The following is an 18,370-nucleotide window of genomic DNA, read 5'->3' on the forward strand; positions in this document are numbered from 1 at the left end:
ATAACCCTTTAGAAATCTTCAAATTAAGAAAACATTTTTAAATATCATAACACATCAGATTTCAAGCTTAGTTACTTCCAAGCGGCGTTGAGCTACTTTCATATGGACAATTTATGAAAACACATTAGCAAACCCAAATAGTTTTTCTACATAAAACAAGGTGCTAAGATTACCTAAGTTTATGTTTAGACACATTTATCTCATTTGCTTTACCCAATTTACATATAGCAATTACACCTAGATGACTGAATATGCTGATATTATATTATACCTCTATTTGAATTGAGGTCAGAGTCACATTTGTATCAAATTTTACTCCTTTACATAAATCTCTAGGTATAAATCAATTAAACTAGCGATTGCAAAATTTACTTTAGGGACCATAACGAGTACTGATTATTCACTGTTATATCATTGGAAACCTGTTAAAACAAATTGCAAAATGAGTTTGGCAAGTTACAAAGCAATATTTCCAAAGACAGTGATTCTCTTGAATTCGAAGAGAGAAATTTCTTCTTGGTATACAGTTACAGGGTGGGGACAACCTATAGTATTCTTATGGTAAAATTGGAACTGGAACAGGAAGGGGAGTAAACTTTGGACTAGGCCTGATTTTGAGATTGTAAGATGGCAGTAACTATAAGATTAAACTGAAAATTTTTCTTATATCTGTCTGAATTTGGCAGCATCAGGTCTGTGTAGGGGCCAGCAGAGCCACAGGAATCAAGGTTGGGCCCACTGTAGCGGGCACTACATCTGTCCCTCACAGTGGCGTGGGGCCAAGGTGATATCAGGAATGACCCCATAAAATTTATGGGGTCTTATTTTATGGTCCTTTAAAGTGCCCCAGAAATGCCATCTGGGATGCCACATATGTTAATGGAATTTGGGGTGCCATATGATATCACCATATGCTTATTAATAAACCCCCAATATTAATAAGCCTGAGAGGGTTCTTGCTTAATATTTAAAGAAGAATTCTAAATACTGGCACAGATAAACAAGGCAGCATGGTACATTTTAGGCTTTTATTCAGTGAGAGAAATCATAAGAGAGTGAGAGCTTTATCTAAGAGAGACAGAGGTAAATCTGGGTTTATACCGAGCACCAGGAACCAGCCACGTGGAGGAGCATCTAGGCCAGGAAGCCTAGGGTGGGTGGCCCAAAGGCCACATGCTCTGGAGGTGCAGGGCTACAGCAAGCCCCCTCCTGGCAAGAGGCCAGGGCTGAAGAGAAGGGCAGGACACACTGTGTCCCAGGCTTTTAACCCACTTCCAAAGGGGAGTGGTTAATTAACCTGATTGGCTGGTGGGCACCCAGGTGTGGCCAGGTAGGGGCATGAGGTCACACAGGGGCGTGGTGAAGGCATGGTCTTCCAGCTCACAAACCTGAGTGATTTTAGTCTGCATGCCTGCCTACTTCAAAGGCACGGGTCCAAGAAGCCAGAGTACAGGTTGCCTTGGTGCTGATCTACCACTCCGGCTGGGTGTAGAGGACCAATGCTGATGCAGCCAACCGCAAGATCCGCCTCCCCCCCCAAAGTTTGCACATTGGTGGGAAACCAGTACAGGTCCCAGGCAGTTCTGGGGGTCACTCTCGGTGTCACTAATGCACTCAAGCCCCGCCTTCCCCCTCGCCAACCCATGGCCTGAGAGGGGGGCAGAGATAAGTGACAAGGTGGAATGTAGGAGGAGCAAAGCAAGAAAATGTGGGAAGCCATTATTCACCATGTTCCCAGGTCTTTTCGCCACATAGAGCCCTGCAACCCCTGGCAGGGGTTCCTAAAACAAGAACAGGAGATTCTAAAACAAGAACAGGAGATTCCTCTTCATCTAGCTGGTTTCAGGCTGGTGTACAGCAGTTTTCTGCAGAATGAGATGGAGATTTCCTCTCTCATAGCAGAGAAGCCTTGGAGCCTGTTTAGAGGTTTACAGCCAGGGGTCTCTATAATGAGACAGACAGGAGTTTTCTCTTCACATAATGGGGGGGGGTAGGTGTTGGGGGCCCAACCAATGGTCAATGCCTCCCTACCTAGCAGGAGACGACCCCAATCTTCACCTATCTTATGTGTTCAGGTCCCTGTTCAGGCACCAGTTGCAGACTAATCCTGCAAGTGTCACACCGTCAGGGACAGTGGGATGAAAGTGTTCTTCCACAAGAAGCACTGGGGACAGACTTTGCTGAACATGTCCCCCTTTATAAATGACCACATACACTTTTAAAGGGCTGGCAGAAGGGCCATAACTAATTCAGGGCAACACTATCTCTATAGGACAGAACTGACACTGGTGCCAATGTGCCTCTCCAATCAGCTTGAGAGTCATATAGCTAGGGTAGCTTTCCAGGTGCACCTGGCCCACACCTGGGAGCAGTTTACCTGATTGGCGGAAGGCAAGGGGTAAGAGGAAATGTGCCTGGGGCTCCCACCCGCCTGCCACCAGTCAGTCTAACTGCATGGGGTAGACAGGCAGTCTCATGGGATCACCCACACCATGGGATCACCTACACTTTTGTAAAAAATATTTGTCTGATCTTTTTCTGTGTTCTTAAAGAGTTTTTAAAGATCTTAAAATCATTATAACATCCAGAAAATAAGAAATAGAAGCAGATAGGCAATTTACATCTAAACATTTAAAGAGGGAAAAAATTAGCTGATCAAAGGTATACCTATTTTAGTATTTTGAAATAAGATAATTACACATGTGTAGCAAGACTGATCCAATCAGGATTCATTTGTTAGTCAAGGAAATAACATAAATGTATGATTTTAAAATGTAATGCTTATTGCAGTTTCCATGTAAAAGGTGATGGCTCTCAAGCCATGTTGCATCTCTGTTTTGAACTAGACAGATTTCTCAGTGTTCCTAGATGTTTTTCAATTGAATATCCCATAGGCAACTCAATTAATCAAGTTAAATAAAAACTTATGACCTCTCTGATATAAGGATGACATGTTCTTTCTAACATTTTGTGTTTTAGTTAGTGGCACTTCTATTCTTTCAGGCACTTAAACATAGTCATACAGGATTCTATTTTTCCTCTTGATTTCAAACATCCAGGGTATTACCAATACTTGTCAGTTAAAAGCATACCAATATCACTTAGATAATGTTCATAATATTTAGTTTCTAGTCCTTCTGCTTTAATTTAAATTTTTAAAAATTTCTTTATTGGACTATTATAATGATATCACTGTGGCATTCTTAAACACCAGGGAGATCCAATACCGCTAAATGGTGAGAAGGTACAGTGACCTCAGCTTCAGAAAGATAAGAGGAAAACACAAGAAGGACCATGTTCCCAGTGGACTGACTGACAGCAATCTTCAGCGTAGAAGTAACAAAACAGAACAAAGATGGTGAGCTAATATAAATGTACCAATAAATGAATAACATGATTAAGTAAAACATACAAAGTTGGAGACAATAATATGCTCTGGTTAGAGACTTAGAGTTTTGAAACAGATAGAATTGTTTCAGAGCTCTACTTACTCATTGTATAAACCCAGATAACTCACCTGTAAAATATGAACAAAATATTGCATATACGAATACTCTAGAAACAGGCAGTGTTATAAATTGCGTGTGAAGTGAGATAATGTGAGTTCCACATTATCACAGTACTAGATATTTAGTAGGCACTCAATAAGTGATACTACTTTAAAATAAAAATTTTAAAAAGCCAAAGCCATGTCATTACTTTCTTAATTACGCTTTACTCAAAGCTTGTTTACATGGCCTATAAAGAAAATCCATAACCAGAATTACGCTTTTGTTTCATCATCTGCTAAAACAAAGATTAATCTACTAATGCTTTGGTGTCAGTCCAAATATGAAGTAAAATAACAATTCAGCTAAGTAATGTACTACAAATGTTGGAATGTAACTTTCAAAAATATCACTGTGTTCATGGTGAAAACCCTTTATCTTGAAACTTCAAGTATGTCCACAAGCTAATGTACCTTAAGCCAAATGAATTATTTGTGCCCAGTTATACCATAACAATTGAACTTACACTCACTAACTTGTTGAACTATTACCTAGTACATGTAGACCACATATGTGATTCTTGAAGATTTGACAATTTCAAGGAAGAAAAACCGTTTGTTTTTTGAAAGTCAGTATTCAGAGAGTGAGTGAGAGGGAGAGATGAGGAGAGAGAGATATATTCTATTTGCTCTTTCACTGCCCTGGTGGCCAGAGTTCTAGGGCTGGGCCAGACCGAAGTGAAGAGCCAGGAATGTCTTCTGGATCTATTCACCTTCTGCTGCTTTCCTAGGTGTGACGCCACACCACCCTCTGCAGAATAAACACTTTGACCTCACAACATTGCTCTTCCTTTGCTGATTCAAATTCTGTCACAAAGCAGAAGCCGGACTTGTAAGTGTTCTACTAAGCCTTAGAACTACCTTTAGCTTCTCAGACTGTTGGGCCATGGTGGATGACAAAGGGTCCTGCCCTTTACAATGTATGTAGAGCACCATGGTGAGAGGCAGTACCTCCTGCAAGTCCCAATTTCATGCATTTTCAAGGTTTCTCTTAAGATTTTCTATTCTGCCTTCTTCTTCCCTATTCAACTGCATGCTCTGCAGATATCAAACTTTAATACCAAGCATGAAGACATAATCTAAGTCATATTGGTTAATCAGCTTCCAATATAACAAGATCAAATGCACAGAAACAAACATACATACATTAGTTTTTACACCTATAGTTGAACTCTGCCTAGACAGGTCATTTTTTGTCAACTTATGAGAAGACTTTGAATATCTCAGATCAGTGGTCACAATCGAAATACTCGAGAATTGCTTAAATTCAAATTGGTGCACGTGCTCAGAGTTATGAATCTATAGATCTTGGGGACCTCCTGAAATTTGATTTTTCTGACAGTTTGCCAAAATGTTGATGCTACTTTTTACTGGATGGATTTTTTGGAACAATTGATTCCTATACCAAATATTTTTAGTAATCATTTAAATTGTAATTTTGTTTCTGCCATCCACATTTTGGCATAATATTAATATGGCAAGTTTGAAAATTTTCATTTAAGTTATACATGTTTAATGTATTTCATATATACAGATTTAGGAGTATATTGATACTTCCCCCCACCCTCCCTCCTACCCAACCTCCAACCCTTGTTCTCCCTCTAACGTTCCCTCTCTTAATTTTTATAGAGATCTATTTTCAGTTAACTTAATGATTGTATAATTAACCCTACAGTAAGTAAAAAAGTTCAACCAATGATATGAAGAGAAAAAAAAAAGCCATTCCTCAATGGAAGAGACAAAGGCAATAAACAATCATCAAATATCAAAATGTGCATTTCATTCCAGTACATTGCATTTCAGGTGCCTTACTAGTTGCCTTGGTTCAGGAAAAAGATATATCTGTCTTTTGGGGATGGGTTTATTTTGCCTAAATATAATGATTTCTAGTTGTGTCCATTGTGTTACAAAAGACAGTATTTAATTTTTTGTAACAGCCGGGTAGTACTTCACAGTGTATATGTACCATAATTTCCTTATCTGGTCAACAGTTGATGGACATTTGGGTTGATTCCATATCTTAGCTGTTGTGAATTTTGCTGCAACAAACATAGGTACAGATAATGGTTTCATATACTGATTTATTTTGGATTGGGTAAATTCCCAGGAGTGGAATGGCTAATTAATAGGTCCATATTTAGATTTCTGAAGTATCTCCATACTGTCTTCTACAATCACATTATCAGTTTACATTTCCACCAACAGTGGACAAGGGTAACATTTCCTATATCCTTGCCAGCATTTGTCATTTGTTGATTTCTGTATGAGAACCATTCTAACTGGAGTGAGGTGAAAACACACCATGATTTTTATTTGCATTTGCCTGATGACTATTGATCCTGAACATTTTCTCAAGTGTCTGCTGGCCATTTGAAATTCCTCTCTTGAAAAATTCCTGTTCAAATCCTTTGTCTATTTCTTAACTGGGTTGGTTGTGTTCTTGTTGAATTTCTTGAGGTCTTTATAAATTCTGGATGTTAACCTTTATCAGTTGCAAATGTTTTATTCCATTCTGTTGGTTGCCTCTTCACTTTGCTGAGTGCTTCTTTTGCAGTGCAGAAGCTTCTCAGCTTGATGTAATCCCATTTATCAATTTGAGTTTTGATTGCTTTGTTTTGGGGTCTTTTTCAAGAAGCCTTTGCCTGTGGCAAATGTTCTCAATGTTCTCTAGTAATTTGAGTGTATTGGGTCATAGATTTAGGTTTTTGATACATTTTGGGAGGATTTCTGTGTAAGGTATAAGGTATGGATCTAGTTTCATACTTCTGCATGTGGAAATCCAGTTTCCCCAGCACCATTTGTTAAAGAAACTGTCCTTGCTCCAGGGATTTATTTTAGCTCCTTTGTCAAATATAAGTTGGTTGTATATGCATGGATTGATTTCTGAAATCTCTATTCTGTTCCATTGGTCTAGTCTGTTTTTGTTTCAGTACCAGGTTGTTTTGATGATAAATGCCATGTCATATGTCTTGGACTCAAGTATTGTGATGCATTTGGCTTTGTTTTTGTTGTACAAGATTGTTTTAGCTAATCTTGCTTTTTTGTGTTTCCATATGAATTTTAACATTTTTTCTAGATCTGAAAGAATGTAATAGCTATTTTGATTGAATCACATTTAGGTAAGCAAATTTAAATGCATAGAAATAAATAGCTTTAAAAATGTCCTGATTTTCTTTTCCTGGGTTGTTTCTTATTTGAAACTTGTCCCTAATTTAATTACTAGATTTACCTTAATATCCTTCCAATGTAGTTATACATTTCAAATCATAAGGTTAAATTAACCAAATTTTATATATATATATATATATATATAAATAAAATTTAGTCATACATTGAATCTCCTTCTGAGTTATATATCCCATTCAGCTTGTATATTTGACGATTTAAAATAAATATTTGTTTGATTATGAAGATTTTACTATGCACCCTGATATTGGACTCAGCAATCCGTAGCCTATAATTATGCTTATGGTAGTTGCTATTGAGCATATTTTCTAAATAAAATTGACATGTTTCACTCTAGAATAAAAATTTAAAATATATTTAATGTTCTTTCAAATATTTATTTAAACATAAATATATATCTTTGTATATTTATAAATGAGGTGGACTCTTTAGCCCATTTTCTTAGTGAATATGGATTAATCTAACTTTTCTATTCTTCAGATACTCATTTCACATTTTTTTTAAGATTTATTTATTTTACTTAAAAGTCAGAGTTACACAGAGAGAGAAGGAGAGGTAGAGAGAGAGAGAGGTCTACTTTTTTTTTTATTTGACAGAGTTTCACAGTGAGAGAGAGAGAGACAGTCCTTCCGCTGGTTCACTCCTCAAATGGCAGCCACGGAAGCCAGGAGCCAGGTGCTTCTTCCTGGTCTCCCATGTAGGCGCAGAGGCCCAAGCACTTGGTTCATCCTCCACTGCCTTCCCAGGCCACAGCAGAGAGCTGGACTGGTAGAGGAGCAACCTGGGTAGAACCCTGCATGCATATGGGATGCCAGTGCTGCAAGCGGAGGATTAACCAAGTGAGCCACTGCGCCAGCCCCTAGTTTCACATTTTTGGAATCTTACACAAAATATTTGATTGTGCTATTTTATTTTCCAAAGTGAAACCAGAATTTTCATTTCATATTTACAGTGGCATTAGAAAAATTTGGAATATTTGCTCTCTTCCAAATATGCAGCACTCAATTTTTCCAAGAAATAAAAGGGAAAATTGAAATCAATTAATTAAGGTGATCCTTTTCTCTGATAACTTCTCCTCAACTGAAGGAATGTTTGTTTATTTTTATAAGCTATTTCATCTGTTATTAGAATTGGCTCATAACTACTCACAAAATTGTACAGAATAGTGATCTAAGAATTGTTCATCTATTATGTGACTGTATTTTCCATTATTTCTTTAGAATTCAGAGGCTACTAGACAAGGATATTTCCTAATTAAGATTCTTTCCAGCAACCAAGTGTGCCAAGCAAAATTCTCCATTCAAAACTTCTGGAGTGAACCAAGGAGTACAATACAAGAGTTAAACTAATAATATAACAAAGATTATTGGTTAGTAGGTTCCAGGATGTGAGTAAAAGTGTAAATGAAAAGATTCCACTGTCCTTTGCTCACTGTTTAATAGCACTCATTCTATCTAGTTCTCGATCTTGATTTTTATCCTAATGCTTCTGACTCTCTGTGTCTTTTGTTGTTCTAGCTCTGGAAAATCACATAGTTTGTATTGCTGGTCTTTAACAACTAAGTGCTAATAAAACAACAATAATGACCAGTGATGACCATAAGGAACTTTTGAACTCTTCTCTTTTTTATTTTAAATAAACCAGGCCAAGCCGGCTCCATGGCTCAATAGGCTAATCCTCCACCTGCAGCGCTGACACACTGGGTTCTAGTCCCGGTCGGTACGCCGGATTCTGTCCCGGTTTCTCCTCTTCCAGGCCAGCTCTCTGTTGTGGCCCGGGAGTGCAGTGGAGGATGGCCCAAGTGCTTGGACCCTGTACCCACATGGGAAACAAGGATAAGCACCTGGCTCCTGGCTTCAGATCAGTGCGGTGCGCTGGCCACAGCGTGCCGACCACAGCAGCCATTGGGGCATGAACCAATGAAAAGGGAAAACCTTTCTCTCTGTCTCTCTCTCTCATTGTCCACTCTGCCTGTCAAAAAAAAATAACCAAACATGTCACGATAAATAAAATATAACTTCATGATAGCATAAAATATAAGGATTAAGGATCAGAATGTAGCTAGTATGTGCACAAATAGGAATATATATGGATTCAGAAAGAAAATGTACTGTTATGTTCTTCATCAAATTTTTTTGAAAAGTTACTTATAAGTTCAGAGGGATACTTTTAGTTTTGATAAATTTGCTACATTTAAAAAAGACATATGGAGATACTTTTTAGATTTCATGGAAAACAATTGAAATATGAGTTTATTTTAGTGAGAAATTTTGAAATTCATGCATAGTTTCCATGTGGGATACTGTACGCTGTTTACCATAAAAGGCCTTAGATCTAATTTTTAGTACCTTAATAAGGCATTAGCCAGCTTGACAATTCATGTCCTGTCTGTAGAGGTTCCATATGGCTGACAAAAAATACTTCTGAAAGTTGTCAGTCCAGGGGAAGGAAGACAGTTCTTTTGAAAATTATAAAAGAACTCAAATGGATTATTCTTTAGGGCTCTCATAAATCATGTCTCAGGACAACATCCATCCCTTATTCTGTGTGTTGCCGTGGATGGGATATAACAAAAAAGGCAACAAACAACAGAGAATGTTACCCCAAAGTAAGTAAGAAGGGTGATAGTGTCAGGGTCGGGTAGGTATTTGAGCCAAGAATGTGAAGATAGGTATATTTCAAAGGGTTTTCCAGAGAGGCAGCAAGCATTTTTAGGAAGATGAAAGAACTCTTTTGCCATATATAGGTTGTGGCTTACAGTATGGGGAAAAAACACTCATCTGTGAGGGTAGTAAATTATGTGATGGGGCACTTGGCTTTTGTCATCTTTACTTGCAACAGTCACCAGAGGGAGCAGACACTACTGAGTTAAGAGATGTAGTTAGAATATATTGGATTGGAATGAGTAAATGAAAGACATGAAGAACAAAACCAAAATTCTCAAGCATGGGAAAAACTCAACAATTTCTTGATGGGCTTTCACCTGCTTCTTAATGAACTAATCACAATTGTCATCAGATAGCTAGGTCCAGGATCTTGTCTGATTCAAGAAAGAATTGAGGATGGGATGCAAATTAGAAGTTAGCAGAGGAACAATATTTGTTGTTAACTAAGCAAAAGTACACTCAAAAGGGACCAGGGACATGCTTGTGAATGACTGTGCCCAGTGAGTTTTGGGGTAATATCTTATGATCTGGAGGCATAGGAATTGATATCTGAGGGGTGGTATTTAACTTAATGGTCATAGAGGGAGAAGCTTGAGTACTTCCCTTTATTTGACCTTTTTTGGAAGACTTGGACGTGCTGTTCATCAAGTGCGTGTTGGGGGTATGATTTACAGCCACAGTAATCTCATTATAAAAATTTTACAAAATATGTATGGAAATTGCAGGGACCCAGTTGGAAGCCATTTTGATTATTTTTGTCCAGTTTTGAATAGCAGATCAGGATGTTAGTTTCATGAAAATTGTGGTGTTTTTAGATTTTCTGCAGCACAAGAGAACCAGGTTTGGCTAATACAGGTAGGTTATTTGGTTACTACTCTCTAGCTACCTTATTACCTATGTCAATCTATCTAGTGTTGGATAAACCATGGAACACTTACAATTCTGGTTTACTTTGCAAGGATTCAGGAAAGAATCCTTTGGTTGTCAGACAGCATGAATGTCTTTAAAGTTGTAACTGTGAAGTTTATTTATTTATTAAGACTTTAAGTTAAGGGTTATACCAACCTAAGCTATGGGCATTTAGTTTCCTTAATATAAAGTGAATATGTTGCCAACAGATGAATATCGACCTCAATCTGCATTCTCTCTGACTCCTGATATCAGGTAATATAATAGCTATGCGTGCTCTTACAAAATGATAAATTAAAGATTTCTTTCAGGCCCATAGTCAGGACTCACAAAATTTATTCTACTAGTAAGATGAATAATACACACAAAGATTCATTTTTTTAGAATCAAAACCACCAATAACATAGACATATCCTGAATTAGGACTGGCATTATGGCATAGCAGGTTAAGCACCTGATGTTGACATTAACATTCCATATAGGCTCTGGTTTAAGATCCAGATGCTCAATTTCTGATCTAGCTTCCTACTAATGCACCTGGGAAAAGAGGGGAAGATAGCTCAAGTGCTTGGGACCCTGAACGCATCTGGGAGACTGGGATGTAGCTGTTGGCTCCTGGCTTCAGCCTGGTCTGGCCCTGGCGAGTCATTGTGGATATATGTGAAATGAACCTATAGATAGAAGATTCTCTCTCTCTCTCTTTCTCACACTCTCTCTTCTCTCTCTCTTCCTTTTCCTCTTTCTCTGTATCTCTTTCAAATAAACAAAAAATAAATAAATCTTTTAAGTGTCCTGAATTAGAAGGTTACAAATTAAATTCATTTTATTTCCGCAATCTAGACATAAATATTGTTTGCTATTTCTACTTTAAAAGAGATCTTCTCTTTATCCTGTATTTCATTTCTAACATTCTGTGAATCTAAGCTCAATGATGTAATATCAAGATTCATCCTCTAAAAAAGGGGGAGAGTTGCAAATAGGTAAGTAGAAAGAAGGAAACTTTCATCCATAGGTAAAATTGTTATCTATGGAAAAAAACTGAGGGAAAGTGGATACATTAGAGTAAGGGCAAGATCCATATTAAATTTAGTACATCCTGGAGGAGAAACATTTAAAACTGAGAGAGAAGACCTGTGAATTACTGAAATAGTACTTAATTATCCTGAGGATTTACTCTTGTGAATACTAGAATGATATATGAAAGGACTTCAGAAAGCTTTTGAAATAATGGAATTAAAAGATACATTTATTTTGGTGTAAGTAATATTGAAATCCTCCTATAGTTTTTTTTATAATACAGATATTTCCTGAACTATTTGAATATCCCTTATACATATACATTTCAAAAATATTATTTAAATAAATATATTTTTATTTTTCTAAATTTCATTTAAGGCATGCAGATTTCAGGTATTTCATGTATACAGATTTAGGAAAACAGTGATTCTTCTCACACTATGCTCCCTCTCTCCCCTGCTTTCACTCTTCTTCCTCCTGACTCATCTATTCTCTCAAATTTCATACAAAATTTATCTTTAATTTAATTTTGCATGAGGCTTTGAAATTCTCTGTACATCTAGTGTTAGTATTAAGGTTTGAAATATTTAAGCTTCATTATTAAATTTAAAAATTCTTAGATGCATCTTGTTGGATTTAGGTATCCATAAAACAATGAAAAATAGGTTGTTTATTTAGTTTAAAAATAAAATAATTTAACCACTGATGTAAATATTATTATTTTGCTAATTTGAGTACACAATTAGTAATTTTTGCTCACAAAAAGGTGAGCAATTGTAAGAACTACAAGCATGAATATAAAAAAAAACCTGTATTTTCAAAATATTTGTCTGCCCAACATGATTTTTAAAAACATATGGCTTACACAGATTATATAGTGAACACCAATTGAGAAAACAAAATAGGAACTAAACAGAACTTTAAAATTATCACATAACAAGTTATGTTTCTTAAATAAATGCCGATCATAAAACATATCTTCAAAGTTCAATGCAGACATAACATCATCTAGAGCATAGTTTAAAAATTGTAATTGGACATTATCCTAAAAAGGGCTAAATAAATGAAATATATTTTAAATTATAATGCATATTCATCTAAGGTAAAAATAGAATTATATTTCTTAGCAGCATGAAACGTTGTCCAACATGGGACTAATCAAAAAAGAAAGAAAAGAAGCAATCAAAAGAGAAAGGGGAAGAATTTTGGCATCCTTTAGAAAGAAAGCAATAAGTGAGTTGCATGAATAATTTCAAAGCACTGGCTAAACTGTATGTGCCTCCCAGTAGACTTGTGCAAAAATTAGAGAAATGTTTTAAATCCTTGGAGAGAATATATAAGATAATTTTCATCTTTTTATCTAGAATATAAAAATGTGCAAAGCACAATATTTACCATGCAAAGTTTTGCCTGAGACATCATTAAGGGAATATGGAAATAAGTTAATATCATCAGTCTATAGCTCATGACATTTCTATAGTAAACAAAATTTCCTTCCTAATGTCTCATTCATTTTGTTGGTGTTCAGTGAAGAAACTGCTGTATCATTTTATAAAGATTCTGTAGAGGACTATACTTGCACTTTGAATTGGAGGTGAGCTGCAGGTGACATATGTGGTTCTACCACAATTACAGCTATATCAATTACCACAGTTTAAATGCTTAATTACAATTACTGAGATCTCCATGTTTATTGTCTTACAATGTTGCTTTACATAGATTTTAATAAATAGGTTACAATATAATGAATATCAGACATCTATCACAAATACATAAGTGAGAAATTGTATTAAATTATAAAGGTAGAGATTATATAGTATTCAAAATAACTTTAACATATCTTTTCAAATCTCAGTATTATAATAATTTTATCATTGTTACTATTGTTTATTGAAAAGACAGAGAGATAGATGGACAGAAAGAAAGGGAAAATTTCCAACTTCTGATTCATTCCCCAAATGCCTGCAAGAGAAGCCACTGGACCAAGACAAATACAGAAGCCAGAAACTCCACTGGGGTCTGCCATGAAGGTCACATAGACCCAAGTTCATCACCTATCACCTGATGACTCCCAGGGCAGAATGGTGACTCAGATCTATGCACTCTGATACAAGATGTGGCCATCCATAAAGTTTCTTAACCCAAGTGTCAAATGCCCAACTCTGTTATATTTAATATTATAAATTCCATTATACTCTTTGCCTTCTAACTTTGTAAGTCCATTTCTTTGAATTCAAATTCCAAAACCATAAGAATTGTCTTTTCTGTTTTACTTAGTATATCTTAAATCAATCTTCTGTATATAAAGATAATTGAAAATGAATCTTTATGTGAATGGGATGGAAGAGGGAGTGGGAGATGGGATGGTTGCAGGTGGGAGGGATGTTATAGGGGGAAAAAGCCACTATAATTCAAAAGTTCTACTTTGGAAATTTATATTTATTAAATAAAAGTTAAAAAAAAGAATTGCCTTTCCTGGTTCGACAACAGTTTGTTAGTGAAGCAGAGTGAAAGATGAAAATTATTCTTTTATTTTTTGAAAGTTCTGAGTCAAGATAGACGAGAATAAATTTGAAAACCACAGGTTTTCCATCAATTTACAGAGATCTCATTAAATCTACACCAGTTCCATAACTGTACAATCTTCAGATTATTTCAGTAGTCCTTCTTTCTAAAATCATTACTAATTCCCTGATCTCTTTTGTTAGAAAACCAGCTTTTGATTTTGTTTAATCTTGTTTATTTTTCCTTTCAAGGACATTGAATGCATTAATTCATACACCAAGCATTGTATTATTGAAGTGCTTTGTGTCTGTGGTAATGTTCCTTACCTCTCAGCTCCTTTTGCATAGCTTTCTTTATAGATGTAAACTATACAGAGACATTTATATTATTCTTCCAGCTCAAATACATACCTATCAAAACTTTTTTAAACTTTTATTTAATAAATATAAATTTCCAAAGTACAGCTTTTTCCCTCCAAAACTTCCCTCCTACCTCCAACCATCCCATCTTTCACTCCCTCTTCCATCCCATTCACATCAAGATTCATTTTCAATTCTCTTTATATACAGATCAATTTAGTATATACTAAGTAAAGATTTCAACAGTTTGCATCCACACAGAAACACAAAGTGTAAAGTACTGTTTGAATACTAGTTATAGCATTAATTCACATAGTTCAACACATTAAGGACAGAGATACTACATGAGGAATAAGTGCACAGTGACTCCTGTTGTCGACTTAACAAATTGACACTCTTGCTTCTGGCAGCAGTAATCTCCCTAGGATTTTTTTTTTTTTTCAGGCAGAATGGACAGTGAGAGAGAGAGGGACAGAGAGAAAGGTCTTCCTTTTTGCCGTTGGTTCACCCTCCAATGGCCGCCACAGCTGGCGCACTGCGGCTGGCGCACTGCACTGATCCGAAGGCAGGAGCTAGGTAATTCTCCTGGTCTCCCATGGGGTGCAGGGCCCAAGCATTTGGGCCATCCTCCACTGACTTCCTGGGCCATAGCAGAGAGCTGGCCTGGAAGAGGGCCAACCGGGACAGAATCCAGCGCCCCGACCGGGACTAGAACCCGGTTTGCCGGCGCGGGTAGGTGGAGGATTAGCCTATTGAGCTGCTGTGCCAGCCTCCCTAAGCTCTTGTCATGAGTTGCCAAGGCTATGGAAGCTTTTTGAGTTCACTGACTCCCATCTTATTTAGACAAGGTCATAGTCAAACTGGAAGTTCTCTCCTCCCTTCAGAGAAAGGTACCTCCTTTTTGATGATCTGTTCTTTCTGCTGGGATCTCACTCACAGAGATCTTTCATTTAGGTCACCATTTTTTTTTTTTTTTTGGCCAGAGTGTCTTGGCTTTCCATGCCTGAAATAGTCTCATGGGTTTTTTTTAGCCGAATCAGAATACCTTAAGGGCTGATTCTGAGGCCAGAATGCTGTTTAGAACATCTGCTATTCTATGCGTCTGCTGTGTATCCCACTTCCCATGTTGGATGGTTCTCTCCTTAATTCTATCAGTTAGTATTAGCAGACACTAGTCTTGTTTATGTTATCCCTTTGACTCTTAGACCTATCATTATGATCAATTATGAACTGAAACTGATCACTTTGACTAGTGAGATGGCATTGGTACATGTCAGCTTGATGGGATTGAATTGGAATCGACTGGCACATTTCTAACTCTACCGTTTGTGGCAAGTCAGATTGAGCATGTGCTGAACTGTACATCTCCTCCCTCTCTTATTCCCAGTCTTATATTTAACAGGGATCACTTTTCAGTTAAATTTAAACACCTAAGAATAATTGTGTGTTAATTACAGAGTTCAACCAATAGTAGTAAGTAGAACAAAAAATTACTAAAAGGAGTAAAGTATTAAGTTGTTCCTCGACAGTCAGGGCAAGGGCTGATCAAGTCATTGTTTTTCATAGTGTCCACTTCACTTCAACAGGTTTCCTTTTTGGTGCTCAGTTAGTTGTCACCAATCAGGGAGAACATATCAAAACTTTTTAATTACTCCTATTTGGTGATAGTATATGAATACACTGATTATTCGGAGAAGAATTAAAGGCATCATCTAAACAGAATAATTAGGACAATTTATGTTAAAAGCAGAATATGTATTTTTTTTTAATTTGACAGATAGAGTTAGACCGTGAGGGAGAGAGAGACAGAAAGAAAGTTCGTCCTTCCATTGGTTCACCCCCTAAATGGCTACTATGGCAGGAGCTACGCTGATCCAAATCCAGGAGTCAAGTGCTTCTTCCTGGTCTCCCATGTGGGTGCAGGTGCTGAAGCACTTGAGCCATCCTCCACTACCTTCCTGGGCTACAGCAGAGAGCTGGACTGGATGAGGAGCAACTGGGAATAGAACTCTGCACCCATATGGGATACCAGTGCCACAGGCGGAGGATTAACCAAGTGAGCCACAGAGCCGGCTAGAATATGTATTTTGAAACCCGCAAATTCCATGTAAATAAACTTAATTCAGATTCCTCAAAGCTTAGTTTGAAAAGAACACAACTCACATTAAATGGAAATTCTAGTCTTGCAAAATAAAGAAAATAATATTGGAAAAAATTCTAAAGTAGTTCAAGCAACTTGTAGAGCGTTTATCACATTCTAACACTACACCTTCACAACCACTTTTAAGTTAGTGATTGTAATTCCTGTGTGTTTTAAGAGCTTCTGAGTTACTAGGTTGTTTTTTTTTTTTGTCCATATCAGCTATAAATATAAATATAAATATTTTCCCATTTAATAAATATCTATATGTCTGTGCTAAAGTTATTTTACATTCAAATGTTTAGAAATAATATTTTAAACATTGCATTTATAGAAAAGAAAGGACTTCATGTCCTGCATAATTAATTTTAGAATATAGGGAATTTTTGGACAAATAGCTGGTTGCTGGGTTGTAAGCCTAAGCAGAATCACTGGCCAATTCTAACGTGAAGTAGCTCAGATTCACCGAACAGATTGTGCTGATGACTTACGATATGTGGGGTGTGTGTGTATATATAATTTACCTATTGCCTTGGGTGGTGAAGACATTTAGTCCATTATGTTTAAGTAGGCTAAAGGTATACCAGTTAAACATATTAATGGAGAAAGAATGGCGATAGAGCCTATTCTATAGTTCTTACACTCAACAACCTGACATAAGCTGAATAGGGAATACATTTTGAGAGGAAAAAACACACAAATGCACGTGGTTAACCACCTTTTAAGAGTTTTCCCTTGTTTTATTTGGAAGAAATCAAAGAATCTTTGCCTTCATTTCATATACACAGCTGTTTTCAAGAAATTAGAGTATTCCTTTTTTAAGTTTATTAACTGCCTTATCCAAAAGTAGATATTTTGTTGCATCTGAGCATATGTTTAAAGTTACACACACATCCTAAGCCTAGGACTTGTGTTTTCATTAAAAAAGAAATATCATGAGTATTGCTTTTGTAATAGAAATGCAAATATTTAATTTAATTGTGATTTAATTGTTCAGAAAGTTTATCACCTATTACTAGATTTCAAATATGGAGAATATTACACAAGAAGCTATGGGAAGATGATCTTTACTTATATATACTTTCTTCAATATGTGTTGAAATCGAAGACATGACAGACATTGTGTAAACAAAGTGCTTCACTGTATAAGTAAACAAAACGAATGTTCAACCATCCTTGCATGACAGGTATAAATCTTGCTTGGTCCAGGTGATTGATCTTTCTAATGTGTTGTTTTGTTGGATTCAGTTAGCTAGTATAATGCTGAGGATTTTTGCATTTATGTTCATCAACAATATTGGTCTGTAATTCTCTTTCTCTGTTGTATATTTTTCTGGCTTAGGAAATAAGATGTTACTGGCCTCCCTTTCATTTGTGTTGAATAATTTGAGGAGAATTGGAGTTAGCTCTTTAAAAGTCTGATAGAATTCAACAGTGAAGCCAACGATCCTGGACTTTTCTTTCTTGAAAGTGTCTAAACTAATGATTCAATATCCATCTTAGTTATTGATCTGTTTAGATTTTCTGTGTCCTCATGATTCAATTTTTGTAGATTGTATGTGTCCAGAAATCTATCCATTTCTTTTAGATTTTCAAACTTATTGGCATAGAGCTCTTGGTGGTAATTTCTGGCAATTTTTTTTCCTGAGGTGTCTGTTATTAGATTTCCTTTTTCATCTCTGATTTGATTCATTTGAGTCTCTTCATATATATAAATATATATATGTATTATTTATATGTTATTTGGGTCAATGATGTATCAATCTTGTTTAGTTTCTCTTTAAAACAAACAAAAAAAAAGCTCTTGGGGTGGCACTGTGGCACAGTGGGTTAATGCCCTGGCCCAAAGTGCCGGCATTCCATGTGGGCGCTGGTTCACATCCTGGCTGCTCCACTTCTGATCCAGCTCTCTGCTATGACCTGGGAAAGCGGCGGAGGATGGCCCAAGTCCTTGGGCCCCTGCACCCGCTTGGGAGACCCAGAGGAGATTCCTGGCTCCTGGCTTCGGTTTTAGCGCAGCTCCAGCCATTGCAGCTAATTG

General features: G+C 36.6%; 1 pseudogene; it reads left to right on the plus strand.

The window, feature by feature from the left end:
* Positions 1–3,233: 3,233 nt before the first annotated feature.
* The window catches only part of LOC149126957 (eukaryotic translation initiation factor 2 subunit 3-like), a 102,123-nt pseudogene continuing 86,986 nt past the window's right edge, over positions 3,234–18,370 (plus strand).

The sequence above is a fragment of the Oryctolagus cuniculus genome, chromosome 4 (assembly GCF_051225735.1).
Source record: "Oryctolagus cuniculus isolate XC-2025 breed Fujian yellow rabbit chromosome 4, ASM5122573v1, whole genome shotgun sequence".
NCBI lineage: Eukaryota > Metazoa > Chordata > Mammalia > Lagomorpha > Leporidae > Oryctolagus > Oryctolagus cuniculus.